Source organism: Ambystoma mexicanum, chromosome 5q (genome assembly GCF_040938575.1).
Source record: "Ambystoma mexicanum isolate Mex_15411 chromosome 5q, UKY_AmexF1_1, whole genome shotgun sequence".
NCBI lineage: Eukaryota > Metazoa > Chordata > Amphibia > Caudata > Ambystomatidae > Ambystoma > Ambystoma mexicanum.
Window position 1 is genome coordinate 1,372,301,040 of NC_090933.1, and position 23,000 is coordinate 1,372,324,039.

General features: G+C 48.4%; 1 protein-coding gene across 6 annotated transcripts in view; it reads right to left on the reverse strand.

Moving 5' to 3' along the window:
• Positions 1 to 23,000, reverse strand: part of LOC138498171 (zinc finger protein 605-like) — a 195,866-nt gene that overhangs the window by 44,941 nt on the left and 127,925 nt on the right. For all 6 annotated transcript variants that reach the window (XM_069622055.1, XM_069622051.1, XM_069622053.1 and 3 more), the window contains one exon: positions 1,992 to 2,066. The gene's annotated coding sequence lies outside the window, so the exon portion shown is untranslated. The remainder of the gene's footprint in view (positions 1 to 1,991; positions 2,067 to 23,000) is intronic.

A 23,000-nucleotide genomic window follows, 5' to 3' on the forward strand; every position in this document is an offset into this window, starting at 1 on the left:
GACATCCTGGCCCCACAGTCTGAACACCGCTTGAAGCCTGTCTTCGGTGTCGAAGACATATTAAAAGAATAGGATTTGAAGACAAACGTAATCGAAATTCGCCAAGGCGAGTAGCTTCGAAGCATGCAGTAATGCGGAAAAACAATAATTAGGTAACAGTCAGCGCACGTGCGTCATATACCAGTGTCGACGTCACGAGGGACGCTACAGAGGACATTGATGACCAGGGCTCGGCGCTGCACGACTCTCGAACCTGTGAAAAATAAATTCCAAAGCAAGCTGCAAGCAGACTTGAATATCAAAGATGAGGAATACGTGTGAGGACACAATCCATTCATAGTTGAAGTTTGCACCGGAGCAAATAAGGAATAGGAATAGGTGGAGGTACGAGCAGAGTGGAGGTGATGGGCCAAGGGGTATCCCTTGCATAAGAAGAGGTTCGGTGGGAGTAAGGAAAAATCAGACCCTGAAAAATGGGTCCTGGTAGAAGTGGGTTGCAGGAAATGTTCATGTAACGCAGGAGACACAAGGGCGTGTTTAGCTTTTGGCTGGCTGGACCCATGGTTGAATGTGGGTTTGAAGCAGCGAGCAGGATAAGTGGTCCAAGGACATAGTAAGCACATTCTTGAACGCTGAAAAGGCTCCTTTGCCTTCTTCAGCTAAGAAAGAAAGCAATGTGTGTTCAAGTTCATAGTCTTCAGAACACCCATTAAGGCATGAAGCCATTACGCAACTCAGCATATATCGCCCTCTCCATTACCTGTACCAGTGATTATAGACTTTAGAAAGCAACTCCCAGCACCCGATGACTAATGATAGAGGGATTAAATTATTCCAAGAAGAAAAATAAAAAGGCAATACAGGAAAACACCTGTCAGATAAATGATATGTCCTTTACTTCCCTAACACAGAACCCCGAACAACAGGTTTCCTTTACCAGTCCAACCCTTGCTTATCGGCAGCAGCAAAGGTTTGATTGCTTTACACATGCTACACGTGGGTCAGAATTCAGTTAATGGTGCATAGTGACACAGGTGCTACAGCAACAGAAATAATTTCTTAGATGACGAGAACAAAGTATTTTCGAACAGGCTGCATTGCTGCATAATAACCAGATCTGCATTGTGTAATTCTACAGTACCGAGTCTTACACTCTAAATGCAAGAGATATTCAAACGTATGGAAAATTTGCAGCTCAGTTTCACAATGTATGTACATGCTGAAAAGTGGCTACATGTTGGTGAGACATTTCACTATTTCCAACTCTCTCTGCCTAAAAACCTTCCTTCTAGAGTCCTTCGCGCAGCTACCTCTAACTCTCTGAGGGTCAGACGCCTCTCCAAGCAGAGAGTGGGAGGCAGATCTCTCTCCTCTGCAGGTGCCTCCCTCTGAACGGCCTCCGTGCCCCGCTCAGACTTGAGCCGGCCCTCCTGAAGTTCCAGAAGTGGCTCAAGACCTTCCCTTTCTTCTCTTCCTTCTCTCTCTCACTTCCTAACTAAACTACCCGTCTGCTGTGCCAACTGGTTGCTTGCTACCCTCAGAGTCTCACTGGGTACCAGGCTCCTCCATGACCAGTCTTCCTTGCACTGCCTCCTGGCCTACCACACACCTATGGGCTGTAACTGCATCCCCTACAGCCCCCTGCCTGTTTGCACTTACCCAGAGCCAAGCTGGCCTGGCTGCACTTCCCCCTACCCATTCACCTGCACTTCCCCTTCTCCCTTCCCACTGCACTTATCGTTATCGCACTTGCACAATCTGAATGACACAAGGCCTAGAAGGATTGTTTGTCTCGTCTTCCCTCCGTCTCCAAACCCTTGTCTTGTGGTGCCTGGAAACACTTGTGTACAGGCACATTATACATTTCATATCACACAGTACATGCCGAATAAACCCTGCCTTCTAGGTAAACTCCCAAAGAAAAGAACCCCTCTCTGCCTTCAGGACCGTTTAACATACTTTAGGTTTCAGTGAACAGTACGGCTACATACCTGCATTTCCACATGCTTCCAGTGTTTCATCTCAGGGGTGGCTGTTCGGCGACATGTTGGCGCTATATGGCTCACCTAGACAAACAACACAACATCCGAAGTTAGTGGCACAAACACTGCAAGTTGACAGCTTGCTAGAGCCCCACTGATCCTTTGCATACTTTGAAGCACATGGGGAAATTAAGAAGAGGAATGTTGGATGACAGCAGTGTGTTTGAATGAGAACAGGTCTGGGAGGTGAAGGTTGAGGGGAGGCTGGGTAAACATACGACAGGGAGGTTGAAACACTCAAAATGACTAATCTAAGAGTGGATTGTGTGACCGAGGAGATTGCTGAGAGATTTAGGGGGCACAAGACCCACCTTCCCTACCCAAACTATCCTAGGTGCAGATTAAGATCGCATTTCCCAGTGAGAGAAATAGAGAAATCCAGTTGAAGGGAGAGAGGAGAGGAATACTTACCATGTCAGGAGTGGACAGGAGAGGGAGTGAGAGTACACTAAAACAGAAAATGAGTGTCAAGAGATGAAAATGAGTTAAAGGAACATGAAGTACAGTGCACGAGAGACCACTTAACCGACATTGAGGGACAGGAAAGGCAACCTAGAAAGGGCCTATTAAAAGCACCCAACTATGCCATGGACTATGTTAGTGTTCCAGAGCCCCTATGTAGATGGGAAAACACTGGGCCTGAGCGACAATATGACATACCCCATTATTCAGCTACTTAAAAAAGGTTTGAGGCCCCTAACCCAGGAGACCAATGGAAAAGGAAAATGAGAGAGGGTCCCCCAGTAACAGGCAAGCAGGAACCCGCCCCCCTTCAAGACAGGTTTACTACATAATGCTTTAATTCATCAAAACATACTTGGTCTTCAGGGCGCCATTTATGTTTTTGAGGATCTGTGAGAAGGGAAGTGATGTAAGCAAAGTTAGGCATGCATCGTCAGTAATAGCCAACTAGGCCCAAGAAGGCCTGTAGTTCTTTCTTTGTCTTATGGACCTGGGTTTCTTCCACTGCCTTAACCTTTTCAGTTTGAGGTTGAACCAGTCATTTCCCACAAAGAAGCCCAGATAATTGACTGCAGATAAGCCTATCGGAGTAGAAAAGGCCGCCTTTGGTTTATCTATGGGATTATCTGGAAAATGCCAATATGCTTTTGTTAAATCAATAGTAGAAAGATTTACTGCGTCCCTCAGCCTGTTGTAGGGAAGTATGAAAATATGGGCAAATTCATTGAACGTCCCAAACGTGCACGAAACTATAAACTGTGAAAGTCACTATGAGAAAGGCACAGTGCGAATAAGCGAACAGCCCCATTTAGCGAAGGCTTAATGCATAGGCCGAACAAGGCACCAGTAGCCATGCTTTAAGTAGGCCATAACACACCTTTTGTAGATGAACATAACTCAGTATCCCTAACCAGGCTGAGCTGCATCTAACATCAATAAGAGAAATGTAGAAGAAGTGTTTATATTGATGAATAAATGATCGCCTTTGTTATACATTAGCTGAACGCAACACATGGAGGTCTCAAGATTTAGTTAGCTTTTCATGAAGCATGAACAACTACTCCCCATTACCCCACAGCAGAGAACAACAGCCAGGCACTCACTGAAAGGAACACATATTCCAAATTGCAACACTGCCACAGCCAAAGGATAAATGCTGCGCAGGGATCGGTCAAAGCAAGGAGGGTTCAATGCTTTCCGAGAGTTTAGTTTGCGGTAGTGATGTCGTGCAAGGGAAACAAAAAAGATACCAGACCCCGGAGTTTAAGGACAAGACACTGTGCACCGATTACTCAGAACACATCAGGTCTGCCGAGTTCCCATAGCCATGTGCCATAAAGTTATTAAAATGTATATGCTTAGGTTTTTCAAGATGGCGGCCGCGGTGTAGAGACATACCTGGGTGTCTCTCCCGTCGGGCCACAACAAAGAAGGGGTACAATTAAGGCAGCGTGCTGTTTTGCATGATCCTCAGCGCTCCCCGCAAACTTGGTTCTGGGCAGGGAAGACAGTGGAGAACTTTGCGGCCGAAAACATCGCCAAGGGAAGACTCGAGCAGGTGCGGACGCACCTCCCCCACAGCAGCGGCAGCGAAAAGCGTGGCCGCGGGTCAGCACGGTCAGTACTGTCGTAGGACCGCAGAGCCCCTACAGAGAGAAGCAGATGGCCCTCCTGCCCTCGACTCCTTATGCTTTACTACAGCGGTGAGGAGCGGCGCTGCGGGTTGGTGGAGCTGGAGCGGCAGGGAGGCCTGGGAGGAGGTGTCGCCGCTTCCAGCGGGGAGGTGCATGCAGCCTGCAGCGGGTGCAGGCGCCGGCACTCGGCGGCAGCGAGGCTGCTCTCGGAGGGGGACACTCCGCGGCATAGAGAGGAGCACCGCTAGTGAGGCAACAGGCGGTGGAGTGCGGATCCGCGCTGCCAGATAGAAGATGGGCGGCTCGGAACGTGCCTTGCATCCACAAGAAGGTAAGGAGCAGTGGAGAGAAACCAGGGGACCCAAGGTGCCCGAGGCAGGCTCTGGTGGAGACTCCTGGCTTCTGTGGGTGTTGCTGCCAGGTCTACACTCAAAAAGCAGGTGCGGCTGGGAGGATCACAGTCTTCCCCCCCTCGAAGCCGCCAGCAATCAGTGGAGGGCGAGCTGGGAAGACCCACTTGGGAACTGGGGGTGGAATACTACCAGTTCACTTGAAGTAAGGGGAGGTGAAGCCCCCCCCCCCATCATGTAAGACCCATAAGTCCCCAACGAAGTGGGGAAGAGTGGGGGACTGCCACCCAGGCATAGCAGTAACTGCACTGGACGGGGCCTCATCAGGACGGGAGTCCTGGCGACAAGAGCCCAGTGAAGAGCAGGGGGGGGAAGAGGAGGTCTGCCCCCGACGAAAGGTACCTGAGCTACTAGGAAGGCAATCTGGTTAAAAAGACTTCGACGCATAGTACAGAAAGGAGCAGACCCTGCCCTTGACCCACACAGCATGTCAAAGGCTAGAGGGGAAGGGGGGGCACCCCAGGCGCAGCCCACCACTAACAGGCAGGATTCAAATTTAGTGCAAATGTGGCCTCGGACTCCGCGACAAACCTAAAAGGGAAAGGACTGGAGGTCATTCAGACAGAACAGCTTCCCACATTGCAAGCAACAGCCTCCAAAAAGGATCTCCACTCCTGGTTTAGGGAGTTACAGGAGAAATTCATGTCCACGGTGCAAGACCAATTCAGCACGCTGAGGCAGGACATGAAGCAAGCGTTGCAGGAGCTCAGGACAGATGTGTCAAAGTTGGAAGAGCGGACAGATACACTGGAAAAGATAGTCCAAAATGTAGAGGAGGAAGTGCAACAAAACGGGGAACTGCAAGAGCAACTGGTGAACTTAACACACAATCTGGAATTGCAGTGCGAGGACTTGGAGAACCGTTCTTGACGGTCGAACATCCGGATCAAGAATATGGTCGAGTCAGTTCAGGATAAAGACCTCAAATCCGCCGTCCAAGAAGTCTTCAGAGATATCCTGGCAGTCAACGGAGAGAGGAAGAAGTAGGGATTGACAGGGTTCACAGAGTGGGGCCAAGGAGGGCAGGCAAACCAGGGGAGCGCCCAAGAGATGTGCTGGTAGCCCTCTTCTCGTATCCCCAAAAGGAAAGAATCCTGAGGAGGGCGCGCATCATCGATCACATCTGGATGAATGGGGTGGAAATTCAACTGTACCAGGATCTGGTACTGGTAACACTGCAGAAAAGAAGAAGAATGGCTCCGGTGATCAAGGAACTGAATTCCAGGGAAATAAGATATAAGTGGACTTTCCCATTTGGCCTTCTGTTTACGTGGGACGGGAAGCAGAGGAGAGTACAAACGTGCGAAGGTGGCTTGCAGGTTATTGGGCTTCAAGAGGAGTGCAACGCGGAGAACCCCCAACGGGCAAAGGATGACCGCCACAGACACCTGTCTGGTTGGAAAGTGGTACAGTACAAGAAACCCCTACAAAAAGGAGCCGGCGGGGCGCGGGGCCCGACAAAGGGATCGTGAAGGAACCAGGAGGGATTAAGACTAGAGCTGCGGGGACTAATACGGTCTGAGTCAGGCCATCGACAGCTCGCTGATGAAGTGGTGGCAGCCCGGAGGAGGGCGTCAGTGTTGGACTCCGAGGACTACAAAGGTAAATGCCGGGTTTAGGATCCCCCGCCAGTTATACCCGAGCAAGCAGAGGGTCAGGAGCGAAGGGCGAGATGCCCAAGCTAATATAGTTCCCTGGTCCCTCATCGGGTCTGTTGTTGAACACCTGGGGAAGTTGGGGGAGGGGGAAGGGGAAAGGGGAAAGAGGCGGGGTGGAGAGTAATAAAATGTGTAAAATGTTGGGGAAGAAACGGGGGAGAGAAAGGGGAAAACGGGGGGGGAGGCCAGACGGTGGCTCGCATATGGACGGGAACGCGCGACAATATTCCACCACGAACCGGGGCCCATGGGTAAGCTACGAATCCTTACCTTTAATATAAGGGGGCTCAATAACCCGGTAAAAAGGAAAAAGGTTGAAGACCTGTTTTGAAGCGAGGGGGGAGATGTTATTATGCTGCAGGAGACCCACGTAAGTCAGCGGGATTAAGATCAAATTAATTTAAAGGGAAGGGATACGCCTTGATAGGACAGTCCAACACCCAGGACAAAAAGGCAGGTGTTCTGATAGCGGTCCGCGGAAGTAGGAGCGCCCTTATTCAAGGGACATTAATGGACAAGACAGGAAGGTTCATATATGCTAATGTCACGATTGAGGGGCTACGCCTTACACTAGCGGCGATTTATGCACCGAATATGGGGCAGGATGGTTTCCTGAGGGAGGCTCTGGGGAAGCTGGAGGGGTTTGCGGAGGGGGAAATAATCCTGGAGGGAGACCTGAACTTGGCGTGGTGCCTGGCAATAGATAGGAGCTCGGGAGGTGGCCAGGGCCAGGGGGCGCCCTCAAACCGACTATGCCAAGCGATGAAACACTTGACACTGGTAGATGTATGGCGAGCGCACAATGAGCAGCAAAGAGGGTACACCCACAATTCGCAAGTATATAACTCGTTGTCGCGAATAGATTACTTCTGGGTTACGGCTGGGTTACGGCAGGCCTAATGGGAAAGGTAATAGACATGGAAACTGGGCCGATATCGTTATCGGATCATGCTCCCCTGTGGTTATATGTGTATACTTCGAACTGGAATGAGGGGATCTGAGGTTGGTAGCTCGCACATGATCCGGTTTTGGGGGAAGACATCAGGGGGAAGATACAAGAATATTTAGCCATTACCGACACAGGAGAGGTAAAACTGGGTACGGTATGGGAGGCCCTAAAGGCGGTCAGCAGGGGGCAGTTTATAGCCATGTAAGCCTCCAAGGACAAGCAGAGATATGCTTGGGAGAGAGAGCTGGAAAAAAAGTTGTCTGACAGCCAAGGGGAATACAAAAAGAAGCCATCACTCTCCCTGAGGAGAGCTCTGAAGCATGTGCAGGGGCAGTTAGACATGCTGCGCACAAAAAAAGCAGAGACAAGCCTCTTACGTCTCAGGCACTGGTACTACTCGAAAGCCAACAAAGCAGATAAGCTTTTAGCGAGGCAACTGCGGGCAAAGCAGCAGAAAGTGACAATCAGGGAATTACGCAACAAGCAGGGGGAGAAGCTCACCAGCACCACAGAGATGGGAAAGGAGTTTAGAGCCTTTTATTGGGACCTGTACGCCACTGTGAACCCGGGCGTGATGAACCAAGATAGCTATCTAAACTCCCTCACCTTGCCGCAGGTATCTAAAAAGGACAGGAAAGACTTGGACGGGGACATTAGGGAGGAAGAAGTGTGGCTAGCAATAAAGGGGCTACAAACTGGCAAGGCGCCGGGGCCGGATGGCTTTACAGCGGCCTTCTATACAAAATATGTAAAAGACCTGGTTCCATTCCTAACAAAAGTGTACAACCCCTTTAGAGAGGAGGGAAATGTGACCCCAACCATGAACGAGGCCAAGGTTTTGGTCTTCCCCAAATCGGGAAAGGACCCAGCGTATCCAGATTCGTACAGATCAATTGCCCTGATTAACCAGGATGCAAAAATCTACACAAAAATTCTAGCCTCGAGATTGGCCCCGTCGCTCCCAAGCCTGATCAATAAAAATCAATCAGGATTTATACCAGGCAGGCAAACTCACGATAATCTCAGACGCGTGGCGCATCTGGTGGAGAAAGTAGGTATCTTGCACACCCCCGCAACTCTACTGACAGTCAATGCCGAAAAGGCATTTGACTGGGTGGAATGGCCAATTCTTTTTAAGACACTGGAACGGATGGGGTTTGGAGACAACTTTCGGGAGATGGTCAGGGCAAACTACAACTCCCCCTCGATCAGAATAAGCATTAATGGGGAGATCACGGGAAGAGTGGAGCTCTCAAGAGATACTAAGTAGGGATGCCCCCTCTCGCCCCTATTGTACGCTATCTACCTGGAGCCACTGCTGTGTAGACTCAGGGAATCGAAGGTGTTAGTGGGGATGCAAATGGCGGGGAGGCAGCATAAGGTGGTAGCGTATGCGGATGATCTGTTGATGATTTTAGGTGACCCGATTCACACTCTCCCAGAGGTGATAACGGAGCTGGAATCATTTGGGGCAGTGGCAGGGCTGAAGATAAATTGGAGCAAGTCATAAATCCTCCCGCTCACGGGTGACATAGGGGAGATGGGGAGGGTGGCCACATCGCTCGGTCTTAAATACGCGAATAAAGGGATCAAATGTTTAGGGATTTCCCTTATGAGTAGGGTGGATCAGATGTACGGCTGGAATTTCCCAGAGGTGCTGGGGCGATCAAACGGGACCTAGAGAGGTGGAAACCATTGGCGATCTCATGGTGGGGGCGAATTGCCATGATAAAGATGTCTATTCTCCCGAACTGCTGTATTACTTCCAAGCTTTACCGATAAAGATCCCCGAGTCTTTTTTCAGGGCATTAACTAAAGCAATTTCGTCATTTATTTGGAGGAACAAGACACTGAGGATATCTAGGGCGGTATTAACGGCCCCTACTGGGGAGGGTGGTTGGCTCTCCCACACTTCTACCGATATTATCATGCTGCACAGTTGTGGGTTCTTAAAGAATGGATGGGGGAGGAGCAGCAGAAGGTTTGGGCCGAACAAGACAGAGCGGTTGCCAGAACACCGCTTCCCTGGTCCCTGTCGGTGCTTCCTTTACAGTCCTATTGCGGTGCCTGCCTTTTCACAAGTCCTTTGCACTGCCCCCTGCTCATTACCAGCTTTTCTGCAAGTCCGGACTTCTCCGGTCCTCAGCTGCATTGTGGAACTTGTACCTCCATCTCCGAGGTTACCTGCTGCTCCTGCTCGTCTTACCTGCAATTCCGGACGTCATTTGTCATCGCGTCCTGAACGGAATCAGTTCCAGCAACATCCGTAGAGAGGTTTTTTTAAGTGGCTGCTTTTTTCCTCTCGTATTGGTTCCTGGGGGACGGGGGCCGGCTGCTTCCCTGTTTATCAGGGAATCAGGGTGGCTTCTTCCCGCGGACGGCCGTATCTCTTCACAAAGAAGAAAAGACCCAAGAACAAGACCTCCAGACGAGAACCCTCCTCTGAAGAGACAGGTGAGGAGGAAGGGGAGGTGGACATTGATATATCAGATATAGAAGATAATCCGCTTGCTCCTATCAAACGTGACAGTTTGCAACGCCAAAAGGAGATATCAATGACTACCCCGGAACAGGCCCAAGAGCTGCTTACAGCAATGCAGAATATGACATTAGAATTACAGGCTGTGAAGGCCGAAAACACTGCTCTGAGACAGCGAGTCGACCGCTTCGAACGGTCCCGGAGTGATCTACCTCCCATGCCTTTAGCCTGCGGCAAATATGATGGTTCACCTAATAGATTTAAAGAATTCATGGAGGCTTGTATAATCTATTTCACCTTCAGACCCCAGACCTATGCCTCAGATCCAGCCCGCATAGGTTTTCTGATTTCTAATCTTACGGGCAATGCTCTTTCCTGGGCTACTCCACTAGTGACCGGTGCCAGCCCGTTATTACACGATTACGCCGGGTTCACCGCCCAGTTCAAATTGGCCTTTGAAAGGCAAGAAACTGCAGTAGTTGCCAGCGAACAGTTACTTGATATTCGACAGGGAAATTCAGATCTTCTGTCCTACATCTCCCGCTTCAAACGGGTGGCTGCAGACGCAGGCTGGCAAGAGAACGCCCAGTACACCATTTTTCATCGAGGATTGAGGGAAGACCTTAAGGACGAATTAGCAAGGGTAACCAGACCTGCTACGTTAACCGACTTGTGGTCTACGGTGGTCTGAACGTCGAAAGCAGCGTGGGTTTCCTGCTACGGCTGATCCTGGGATTACCTCCCCCTCTCCTACCTGTCTGTCGAAAGAAGAACCAATGCAGATTGGGACTACTCGAGGGCCACTTACCTCGGAAGAAAGAAGAAGACGCAGGGAGAACAACCTGTGTATGTATTGTGGATCCAACCAGCACTTTCTGTCCTGATGTACCACTGCGACGATCGGGAAACGCCATTCCTCGGAACTAGTAGGGACAAGTTACCGAGGGGGATTTCCTGGTCCCTTTGTTTCTTTATCAGTAACACCCATGAATACCACAGAAGACAACCGTCTCATGGTAGTAGGAGTTGAGTTGTTCATCTCTCAGCAGTCCTATGAGGTCCTGGCGCTACTGGACTGCGGCGCTGCAGGTTGCTTTATGGATTTGGTTTGGGCTGACAAGGTCGGCATTCGCCGTTTGCAGAAAGATGAGGACCAAAAGGTGGAAGGAGTTGATGGAAAACCCCTGAGCTCGGGCCTCCTTACCCATACCACTACTCCTATGCAGATGAAGATCCTCCATCACAGCGAAACCATTCAATTCGACCTGATCCGAGCAGCACATTTTCCAGTGATCTTGGGGGTCTCTTGGCTTCGGAAGCATAACCCGACCATTGATTGGACAAAGAATCAGCTGTCATTTACTTCAACATTTTGTCGTCAGTCATGTTCTACGCAGACCCTGCATACCACTGTCCACACTCTCCCAGATCTAGCCTCCAGATCGGATGTTTTGAAGGTAAATAGCATCCCCAAAGATTATCTCCGCTATCAGGAGGTGTTCACGAACGATGGCCCTCAGGAGTTACCTCCTCATAGACCAGAAGATTGTCAAATCATTCTCCAGCCCAATGCGGTTGTTCCTTTTGGGCGAATGTTTTCTCTTTCCCTCAAGGAAAAGAAGGCTCTCAAGGAATATCTGGATTCTAATTTACATCATGGCCTGATCCGACCATCATTCTCTCCCGCTGGGGCTTCACTTTTTTTTGTTCCGAAGAAAGGTTCGAGTGAACTTCGACCTTGTATCGACTACAGGGGCCTCAACCAAGTTACGCTAAGGGATAGGTATCCCATGCTGCTGATCGGAGACATTCTGGAAGCAGTTCAAGGTGCTAAAATCTTTTCTAAAATCGATCTAAGAAGGGCCTACCACCTTTTGCGGATTCGCTCAGGCGACGAATGGAAGACTGCTTTTCGCACTCCTTTCGGACACTATGAGTATTGCGTCATGCCTTTTGGTCTGGTCAACGCTCCATCGGTTTTTCAAAGATTCATGGATCGCACCTTTTCTGATCTGCTTTTTCATTGTGCTATTGTCTACCTTGATGATATCCTGGTTTATTCTAAGGACGCCCAACTCCACTCTAATCACCTTCACCAAGTTCTTCAAAGACTGCAAGACAACCTACTTAAGGTCAATGCGGATAAGTGCGTCTTTCAAGCATCTGAAGTAAACTATCTTGGGTTCATCCTGTCCTCGGAGGGAATTCGGATGGATCCCGCTAAGATAGACGCCATACTGCATTGGCCCACACCCCATTCCATCAAGGACGTTCAAAGGTTTCTAGGGCTAGCTAATTTTTACCGCAAATTCATCCAAGGTTTCTCGGATCGAGTCCTTCCCATTACAAAACTGTTAAAAAAGTCTCCAATGCCCTTTGTCTGGTCTTCTGAGGCAAGCTTGGCTTTCCAACAACTGAAGGAGGATTTTTGCTCTGCCACGGTGCTTCATCAACCTGATCAAGGTTTAAGATTCATTGTAGAAACTGATGCCTCCTCTGCTGCTATTGGTGCAGCTCTTCTACAGGAACATGAGGGTCTGGAATATCCTGTTGCCTACATGTCCAAGACGTTGAACGACAGCCAGACACACTATTCGGTAATAGAAAAAGAACTCCTGGCCATGAAATCCGCCTGCAAAGAGTGGAGACATCTCCTACAAGGGGCTAACCACCCCTTTGAAATCAGAACTGACCACAAGAATCTTAAGATTCTGCAGAAGATGCAATGTGTCAACTCCCGTCAGGCCCGTTGGGCGCATTTTTTCTCCCAATTTGATTTCACATTGACCTACTTGCCAGGATCCAAGAACATCCTAGCTGATGCCCTTTCAAGAAGGCCTTATCCAGGCATGTCCCAGAAGGAATTCCCTAGTCTCATGCTTCCTGAAGTCAAGGTAATCTGTACGGTGGAGTCTTTCTTGGAAAAGGTTCGCAAGGCCACACAGTCTACCAGCATGTTTTCTGGCTCTCCTCTCACAAAGAACATATTCATACAAGATGGCTTATGTTTTAAGCAACAGCGATTATTCCTGCCAGACAGTTTCACCCGTCATTCGGCTTTAAAGTGGTGTCATGATGACCCAACGGCAGGTCACAGAGGTGTTAAGAACACTCTGGAATTGCTCCGTCGCAGGTTCTGGTGGCCCGGCATGGCCAAAGAAGTTTCATCCTACGTCAAGTCATGTCCATGCAAAACAGAGGTGAGCGCGTAACGTTAGATGGCACTCCAATAATTCGGTTTAAAAAGGGAGAGAAAAGGCAGAGTATGGAAACAACACAATACCAACACTTTAAAGACACACAGCAAGTCAGGAAAGGCAGAGTCTACTGTTAGAGCAAAAGTTCATAGGCCAGGCCAACTCTTGGAGAGAGCAAGGCGGAATGTGCCCAAGATCACACAGTGGAAGATGCACTTTAAAGTCTTTGTAGAAGAGTCAAAAAGGAGTGGAATCAGTTCAGAAAAGTTAGTTAACAGGCCTGGATGCCAAACCAGGTTGGAAGGTCAAGGATTTACGGGACACCTTAGACAATACGTTGCAAGGGAGGCCAGGCAGGACACAGTACCTTAAAGTGGTGAGAACGTTCCAGAGGGGGCAGTTGTACCTGGCAGCGGGTGCAAGCCGTGGCTTCGTCTAGAGGAAGAGAGGATCTCGACGTGGAGGAAAGCTGAAGATCGTTGCACTGCCAGGGAAGAAACCAGCCGCAGAGTTCTCAATTAAAAGGTACGACCCTTTTATTCGCGGTCAGTGGTAAACGTGGCTATCCGGTTGCCGGGGTGCTTGGCACAGGCAATTCGACTACGAGACGTCCTGGAAGGCGAAAAAGGTGAACTGGTTGGGCCCACCAGCTCGATGGGAAGAAGACTCTCCTGGAAGAAGATCTCCTCTGTCGTTGGGGAAGTGGTGAGTTGGTTACAGCAGGGCTCCACCGGTGGTGTCGTCGTTGTAGATGGCTCAGCTTCTCCCCTCTTCAGATTCTTTAGGTCCTGTGGCGACTTCTGAAGTTCCAGTCCCAAAGGCCCTGCTTTTATGCAGAAAACCCCCATTCATTCAGCCTAGCTGTCAATCACACATGCTAGGTGGTGAGCCGGGCGGCTCACCACTGGGCCAATTAGAGAAGAGTGCAACTTGGGTTGCTGAGGCAACGCAGTCCAGGGTGCCTAAACCCCCCTCCACCCCTCCTAAGGAACCCAGACAGAGTGGCACCACTTGGAGGGCTTCTGTGGAGAGGCCCGCCAAAAAAGTGGAACAAAGGGCTCGACCTGGTTTGGAGTTACAGAAGCGAACACGGATGCCTTTTTGGCACCGAGTTCTGGCAAAAAATCCCAACCGTTGAATTAATATTAATTTAATAAACCGGCGGTATGTTTGAGGCTATGTTAAAAAGTGGTAGCCTCGAACAATGGGAAAATCCCATAGGAAAATATTTGCGGTTGAATATAAAAAGTAGTATCCACTGCCACCAGCCAAAAGTGCCCCCTCGAACAACAGACCCAGGGGCAATCGAATTGCCCCTACCAGTACGTCCACAATATGATGGTTTGTACTGGTTCTGGTCATAATTTAGGACTAGTAAAGCTAATGGTGACTTTACATGCCCTGGGAGACAGTAGTCAGTCCCAGGGTATGGAGTCTATGTTTGGGGGTCACTATGACACCTCTGTGTTACTGCACTTAGGGTGCTGTGTAACACACACAGAAAAACAGATGATACCCTATGGAGTAGAAAGAGGTTACCCCATATCCCATGAACACATACAAAATCAAAGGTACATCTCAAATCATGCCTAAGAGTGGGAGGAAAAGAGTCTCACTCTTAGCAGGAGAAAAAAATAAACCCCAAAAATCCAGCAAAGCTGCTGGGGGACTCACTAGGTTTGGGAAATTAGCCTCCACAGAGAATTCTCCCTAACACTCGCCGCCCCCAGATTAAGAACAGGAGGATTTAATCCACTCCTGGATGAATCTCATACCTCTAGTTGGTTATAAACATCCTAGAGAGACCATCAGCATTTTGGTGGTGACACCCTGACCTGTGCTCAATGGTGAAATCAAACCCCTGAAGGCAGATTGACCATCTCAATAGTTTTGGATTTTCACCTTTCATTTGCATCAACCATCTCAAGGGTTGGTGGTCAGTCTGAATGTAGAACCATACAAGTATGGCCTAAACTTCTTCAGAGCCCACACAATGGCAAAACATTCTCTTTCAATAGTTGCCCACCTTGTCTCAGGATCCTTCAGCTTTCTGCTGATGAAGCAAATGGGGTGCTCCCTACCCTTCCCATCCAGTTGGCTAAGGACTGCACCTATACCTCATTGGAAGCATCAGTTTTTACAATCAAAGTTTGGTGATAGTCAGGAGCTCTCAGTACTGGAGCTTGGCAAAGAGCTTTCTTCAGATTTTCAAAGGCCGGATTGCACTCCTCATTCCATCTGACCTTCTTAGGGAATTTTGGAGAGGAGATTACATTCAGTGGAGAAGCTATGGTCCCATAGTTCTCAATGAAATTACAGTAGTACCCAGTGAGGCCTAGGAAGGCTCTCACCTGGGTTTGAGTAGTAGGTGTTGTCCAATGTTGCACAGCTTCAATCTTGCTGAGCAAAGGCCTTATTTCCCCACCTCCTACTTCATGCCCAAGGTAGACTACTTTACTCTGTCCAATCTGGCATTTACCTGCCTTTATGGTCAGACTGGCCTTCTCAGGAGCCTGCAAAACATGTCCTAGGTGGTCCACATGTTCCTCCCAGGAGTGGCTGAATACTGCAATGTCATCCAGGTATGCCATGCAGAAGTCCTCCATCCCAGCTAGAACCTGGTTTACCATCCTTTGAAATGTAGCAGGTGCATTTTTCAATCCAAAAGGCATAACCGTGAACTGGTATAGGCCAACTGGGGTAGAAAATGCAGTTTTCTCCTTGGCATGGTCTGTCAGGGCTATTTGCCAATAGCCTGACGTGAGGTCAAATGTGCTGAGGAACTTGGCTGCACCAAGTTTGTCCACCAACTCATCTGTCCTTGGCAAAGGATGGGCATCAGCCTTGGTGACTGCATTAAGAACTCTATAATCCACACAGAATATCAGTTCCTCGTATCCTGCCTTTGGTAATAATACAACTGGGCTAGATAATGAACTAGTCGAGGGCTCTATTACCCCCAAGGTCCAGCATCTTGCTGACCTCTCCTTTGATGTGGGATCTCACATGTTCTGAAATTCTGTATCCTCTGCTTTTGACTGGCAGACAGTCACCAGTGAGTATATCATGCTGGCCCCAAGGGATCAAGCCTGGTGAAAGTGAGAACAGAGAGGCAAACTGATTTAACATAGACTTGCACTCTTCTTGTTGCTCAGGTGTCAGATTTGAAGAGAGATTAACTCCTTCAATCTTTTCATCTAAAGGTAGGCCACTGAGGAGATCAGGGAGAGGTTCACTCGCTTCTTCCTCTTCTGTTGAAGTTAGAAGCAAAACTCCTACATCAGGTCTGGAGACATAAGCCTTTAGTCTGTTGGTGTGGAAGACTCTGGGAGCCTCCTTGGGATCGCCCAAGTCCACCAGATAGTTGACCTCTCCAAGTTTACCCACAACCTTGTAGGGTCCCACCATTTGTCTTGCAAGGCCCTCTGCCTTGTTGGAATCATAACTAGAACTAGCTGGTCTTGAGTGAACTCAACCATGTTAGCCTTTTGATCATGCCAATGCTTGACCAAAGCGTGCCCAGCTTTCAGGTTATCACTAGCTTCTGCCATCATGTATGACATTCTCCTCTAGAGACCTATCACATAGTCAGTCACTCTGACTGGCTTGGGGGAAGGAGCACTCTCCAACCCCTCCTTAATCAGGGCCAATGGACCTCTGACTGGATGGCCATAAGGAAGTTCAAAGGGAGAATAACCTACTCCCTCCTGAGGGACTTCTCTATAAGCAAAGAGAAGGCATGGCAGTAGAAGGTACCACTTTTTCTTAAGAGGTTCTTCTAAAGCAGCTATCATGCTCTTCATGGTTCTGTTGAACCTTTCTACCAACCCATTGGTCTGAGGGTGGTATAAGGTTGAGAACTTGTAAGTAACTCCACAGTTTTTCCACATGGCCTTCATGTAGTGGGACATAAAATTTGACCCCCTGTCAGAGATTACTTCCTTAGAAAACCCAACCCTGGTAAAAATACCAAGGAGGGCCTTAGCCACAGCCTGAGCTGTAACAGTCCTCATAGGAATTTCCTCAGGGTACCTAGTAGCATGCTCTACTACAACAAGTAGTAGACCATGCAACATAAACCTGTTGCCTGAGGAGGTTGGAGGATCAAGGGGACCAACAATGTCGATCCCTACCCTCTCAAATGGGACTCCCACAACTGGGAGAGGCACTAAAGGTGCCACATTCTTGGAACCAACCTTACCAGAGGTTTGGCAGGTATGGGAGCTCTTGCAAAACTTATCTACTTCAGCCCCCATCTTTGGCCAATAAAAGTAGAGTGAGAGCCTTTCCTTGGTCTTCTTGAAACTCAAGTGACCAGCCAAAGGAATCTCATGGGCTAGTTGCAAGAACTGGAGTCTGTTCTTTTGAGGTACTACAAGTGGTCTGCAGTCTCCAGGTGTAGACTCAGTTGGTTCACTGTAGAAGAGGCCATCTTTCCAGTGCAACCTATACTTCCCAGGCTCTTGCCCATCAGCCTGAGAAGCTGCCTGGTGGCAGAGACCTTCCAGAGTTGGACATTCTATTTGTCCCTTACGAAAAGCTGACCTGCTGGGTCCACCTTCTGCCAGTAAAGACTGCAGCTCAGGATGGTCAGCAGGATCTAGATCTCCAATAAGTTTTTGGCCTCCTACTAGCTCTTCTTCAGAGTCTAGTTCAACCACACAGGGTTGTACCTCCCTCTCAGCCTCAGCTGGAAGGGGAGTTACAGGTGTAACTTTGGACAACCTAGGGGAAGTCCTTCTTGGTATCTCTGGAGTACTTGCTGCTGTTTTTCCGTTTGAAGTATTGGGTTTCCCCTTTGCTTCTGGTTTTCCAGCTATGGCTGTAAGTAACTCCAGTGGAGTAGGAGTGATTTCTTCTTCTATCATCTCCTGAGAAGAACCTCTCAAGGTTTTCTCTCTTGCAGGTGTGGTTAGCTCCTGTAACCTTTTACTAGGAGGTCTGGGGGTGTGTGACACAACTCCAAGAGTTTTCAGGTCATTTCCCAACAGAACCCTTCCTGGTACTTCACATTGTACACTGACAGGTATCTTCACAGTCATATCATTGCACTGGATGAGAACAGGTAATTGGGGACACATCTACACAGGCCCTCCAGATAACTTGGTGAGGCATTTGGGTGCCCTAGCAACATCCTCTGCCTTGAAAAATGATTCATCCACCACAGTTATACTGGCCCCAGTGTCCCTAATGGCAGGAGTCTCCTGACCATTTACTTGGACACTGTCCTTATAATACTCTTTAGTATTATCTGGGATAGAATTATATACATCTAAATTCTGTTGCTCCCACAACCCCAGGGATACTAAAGAAACACTAGCTGAGACTCCAATGGGATCATCAGCCAGTAGAAGAAAGTTTTCACTTGTCATTGGTACTTTGTCCTCTGGAGCGAAGGCTAGGGAGACAGTGTGGAGCCCTGAAGGTTTACCCTTACATCTGGGATCCCCTTTCACATGGTCAGGAGAGCTACAAACATAGCATTTTCCAAATGCTTTCACGAATTGTGGCTTGCTCTGACCTCTTTCTGGTCTGGGACCAGTAGGTACACTAGCCTGATTTGGTTTCCCTTGTGGCTTACCCTTATGGTTTTGTTTGGGGCCCACTTTGGAATTAGGATTATTTGAATTCTCTTTGGAGTCCTTCTTAGGCTGTTTCCCCTCATCCTTTTTCTGAGTTGCCCCAGAATCCTTGTGTGTAGCCCTGTTGGTAACCCACAAGTCAGCAGCCTTAGCTAGCTTCTTGGAATCTATTTCCTTTGAATCAGCCAAGTGCTGTCTGAGCTCAGGAGAGCAGTGTGATGCTGGAAATGCATCGGAGGGGCAGGGCCTCGGTATCCATGTCCTTTACTGCTTTTTATTGTGTGTTCTGTCATGTTTTCCGCGCAGGAGTTCATGTGGGACTCCTGGCAGTGCAGCTCTCTTTCTTTTGGTTTGGTGAACGGACCCGTGGGATACCCTTATGGCACCCATGGGTAGGGGTACAACCCTGTGCCCCTAGTGTATGTTTTTGGGCACCTGTGGGTGGCCCGCAGAGCAGGGTATGGGCTGGTGGCAGCTCCATGCTGAATTTGACAGGTCTATGTCTATGTCTATGTTTATGTGTTTGTAACGCGCCGGCAGCCCGCAGGCATCAGGGCGCGGAGAACATCTGAGAGAGGAGTCTTGTAGAATGCAGTAAGAGTCTAGATACAGGTGAGAGGTCCTGAGATATCTGGAGGTTATTGGAAGAGGTATGTTTTCAGAAGTTTCCTGAAGTTGCCATAATTTCCTTCAAATCTAAGAATCCCTGGGAGGTTGTTCCAAAATTTGGCTGCCTTGAAAGGGAAGGCTCGGCCCCCCCCCTGCTGCTCGTTTCACCCTGGGGATAACCAGGAGGCCTGTGTCGGCTGATCTCAGGTTTCTTTTAGGTGTGTAGAGTGCGAATTTCTTTTTAAGGTATCCTGGCGCCGTGCCAAATAGGCATCTGTGCACGATCGTCATGGCCTTAAAGTGGACTCTTTCTTCGATTCTGAGCCAGTGAAGATCTTTCCTTGCATCCGATATATGGTTTCCAAATTTAATTTCCTTAACAATACGGACTGCCTCATTTTGCATGACCTGGCAGCGATGCAGCTCTTTCTTGGTGGCCCCCACCAATAGTGCATTGCCATAGTCAAGACGGGATTGTATGATCGCTCTTGCGATGTTAGCCGCGTTTGCTTCGCTTATGTAGGGTCTGATGGCTCTCAACAAGCGCAAGTAATAAGTATTGTTTTTGTGTAGATAGTTTACTTGCGCTTCGGCCCCTACTGAAGCTTCTACCAACATCCCAAGTGTTTTAACTTGGGGTAGGACTGGAATTTTGGCATCTTTTATACTAAAATCCTCATATTGATCGCCTAGTTTGGTTCTGGCATGCTGAGCTCCAAAGATCATGAGCTCAGTCTTGCTGTTGTTGAGGCACATCCAATGCTTCTGCATCCAGATATCGATGGTTTTATATACGTCTTCTACTTTTGCACTATCTAGTGTATAGTCTCCCGTCATTTCAAAGACCAGCTGCGTATCATCGGCATAGTTGGTGAAAAACACACCGATGTTTTCCAATAATTCACACAAACTACGCATGTAGACGTTGAAAAGCAGAGGGGACAGACTGGCTCCCTGCGGTACTCCAAATAGGATGAGAGCTGCTTCTGAGAAAGTGTCTCCCCAATGAATGCGTGCCCGCCTATCACTTAAGAAGGAAGCTATCCAGGCCAGTGCTGTTGGAGAGCAGCCAATGGTTTTATCTAGGGCCTTTTGTAGTAGTTGATGGTCCACTAGGTCAAACGCTGCACTAAGATCTAGTAGCATGAGCATCCCAGACTTGCCCCGTTCTATCAGCTCTAACATGTGGGTTTGTAGGTCAAGCATAGCTGATTCTGTGCTGTGGGCTGTTCTAAAACCCGATTGCTGTGTGTGTAGTAACACCTGTGCTTCCACGTGTTGTTGTAGCTGATTAGTGGCGATTTTGTCCAGAATCTTCAAAACAAAATTGGAGTTTGTTATTGCCCGTAAATTGCTAGGGTCTTTCGGGTCTAGGCCCGGTTTTTTGACCAGCGGGGTTATTGTAACTTTTTTAATGCTGTTGGGTATTTTCCCTTCGGAAAACGAGGTGTTAATTATTTTAGTGAGAGCTGGTGCAAAGATTTCTTTATTATCCAGAATAATTTTTGTGGGCAGGATGTTCTCAGCACATGATGTAGGTTTCATTTTAGCTAATACCTGGCAGAAAACTTCCTCTGTTATGGCTTTAAACTGAAAACTGTCCCTATTACCTGGTTTGGGCTCTGCTGTGGGGCAAGTTTCAGTACTAGCGGATTCCCTTGCTTGAATTATATTAGTTCTAGCTTTTAGAATTTTAGCTGCAAAGGCTTCTTGTACTTTCTCGCAGTCTTCTTTAGATGGATTATGTGGTACTGAGAGTGCTTTTGGCTTTTCAATTGACTTAAGGATATCGAAGAGTTTACTCGTTGGGTTAGCGGCTGACTCTATTTCTCTGTTGTAATAATTGAGTTTGGCATTTTTGACTGCCTTTCTATACTCTAGGTCCTTTCGTTTCCAGTCAATTCTATTCTCTAGTGATTGGTTCTTCAACCAAGTTCTTTCTTTGGCCCGTTTCTCTTGTTTCAATTTGTTTATTTCATCATTGTACCATTTGCAGTGATTGTTATTTTTCCTGACTAGCTTATTTTTTAGTGGGGCGTGCTTGTCCACTAATTTTTGCAAGCCGGAGGTGTATTTTTCTAGCATGGTCTCACAGCTATCATTTTCTGAAAATGATTTCAGGACTTGCTGTAAGTACGGTGCCAGAACTTCTGGCCCTAGATTCTTGAAATTTCTACTCTGAATTCCGATATGTGGGTTTTCTTGTCTTTGGGGTGGGGGGTCTAATTTTAGTTCCAGGGTAACCAGACTGTGATCGGACCAGATGCATGGCTCAGTAGAGACCTGTTCTGATTGTACATTATTGGTACACACCCAGTCCAGCTGGTTCCCTTGTGGTGTGGTCGGGTCATTATTAACAACATAGAAACCTGTGTTATTCAGGGCTTTTTCTAGTGCCAATGCCTCTTTGTCCGCCGGGTCCCCCCTCCACCTATTCATGTCGCCTACTAGTATGGTGGCGGAGTTTGCCGAGGTTAATTTATTGATTTGACTAACTACCTCATTTTGAAAGTCTGAGGTTAGCACTGGGGGCCTATAAACCACAACAATGTTCAGACAATTATTGGGTGTATGGGTCAATTTTAATTGGATGGACTCACAGCCCGTACATTCAAAGCTGGCTTTGAATAGGTGTAATGCTTCTTTTGCTATGACCGCCACTCCCCCTCCCTGGCCCTTATCTCTATTTTTGTTATATATGATGTATCCCTCTGGGACTGCAGTAGAGACCACCGGCCCAATTGGCTCCTTCAGCCAGGTTTCAGTTAGACATATAAAGTCCAGATCCCTCTCTTTAATGAGGTCGTGGACATTTTGGGCGTGTTTGTTTAGGGAGCGCGTGTTTAACAGACCTATTTTCAGTCTGGTGTTGACTGGTGAACGGGCCATCCTCTGCTTGGTCTTTTTTAACAGCTGTTTTGCGGGATGCTTTATAATTTCTGTGGCGTTTGGTTGGGATAATGTTTGGAGGGGTTGCTGACAAGTGGTGCTGTCTGGCATGCTTCTCGGCATGAAGGAAAGCTAACACGCTTACCTCTGAGGACCTCCCAGCACCTCCTTGCACAGACTGAAGCAGACTGTGCCTGCCCGTGCGCGCCGGCGCGTTCGCGCCGGGTTTGTATTGAAATCGAGAGTGAGGACTACAATCCTGCTGGGGATTGTAGTTCTAGTTCTAGTCAAACGAAAACGCGTGCAGAGGGCAGCGTTGCTAAAAACTGCTCGCTTTCCTACAGCGACGTTGGCAAACGAAATGCTTATCGGTCTACACAAATGTACGTGCAGCTAAATTAGATGCAAGTGCTTCAACAGTTATTTTGCCTAACGTAAATAGCGAAATAGCGGAACTGTCAATTAAAATCCTAATATCTTAAAATCCTTAAAACACGTTCAATTACAAATTAACAAAACTAACCTAGTACAACTGGTGCATCTACAAGCGCTACTTTTTTCAAATGGGTTCTCATGGTGCGCGGAGTATCCTGCATTTTGGGATACCCCGGCCCTGCCATTGGGATCCGTTGATTCCTGATGGAAAACAAGATGGCCCCTGTGGCCTCTTGCTTTCTATTACCCATTACCTTGTTTTCCCAAAGTCCTGGGAAGCCCTGACTCTGTCCCTTCCCCCTGACTGGCTGTTGGGTGGAAATGCCATGTATGGTGTTGTTGTGAAGGCCCGGCCAGACTAGCTGGAGCCTTCCCGGTGATGTTTGTTGTGGGTACCTCCTGTGGGTGGGACCTGGGTGAATAGAGTGTGTGACGAATATGCATTCTGTGTTGTGGGTGTCTAGTATCTGGTGGTTGACACAATGACTGAGACAACCCTGCCCGAAACCGGTATGAATGCAGCTTGGAGTGTTGAATGACTCGGTACTTGTCCCAATACACATAACTTGTTGTGAGTGTCTGGAGAGAAGTGAATGGCCTGAATACCTTGTGTGCCTGATTGGCTGCCTGCCTGCATGAATGCCCTTAGTCATG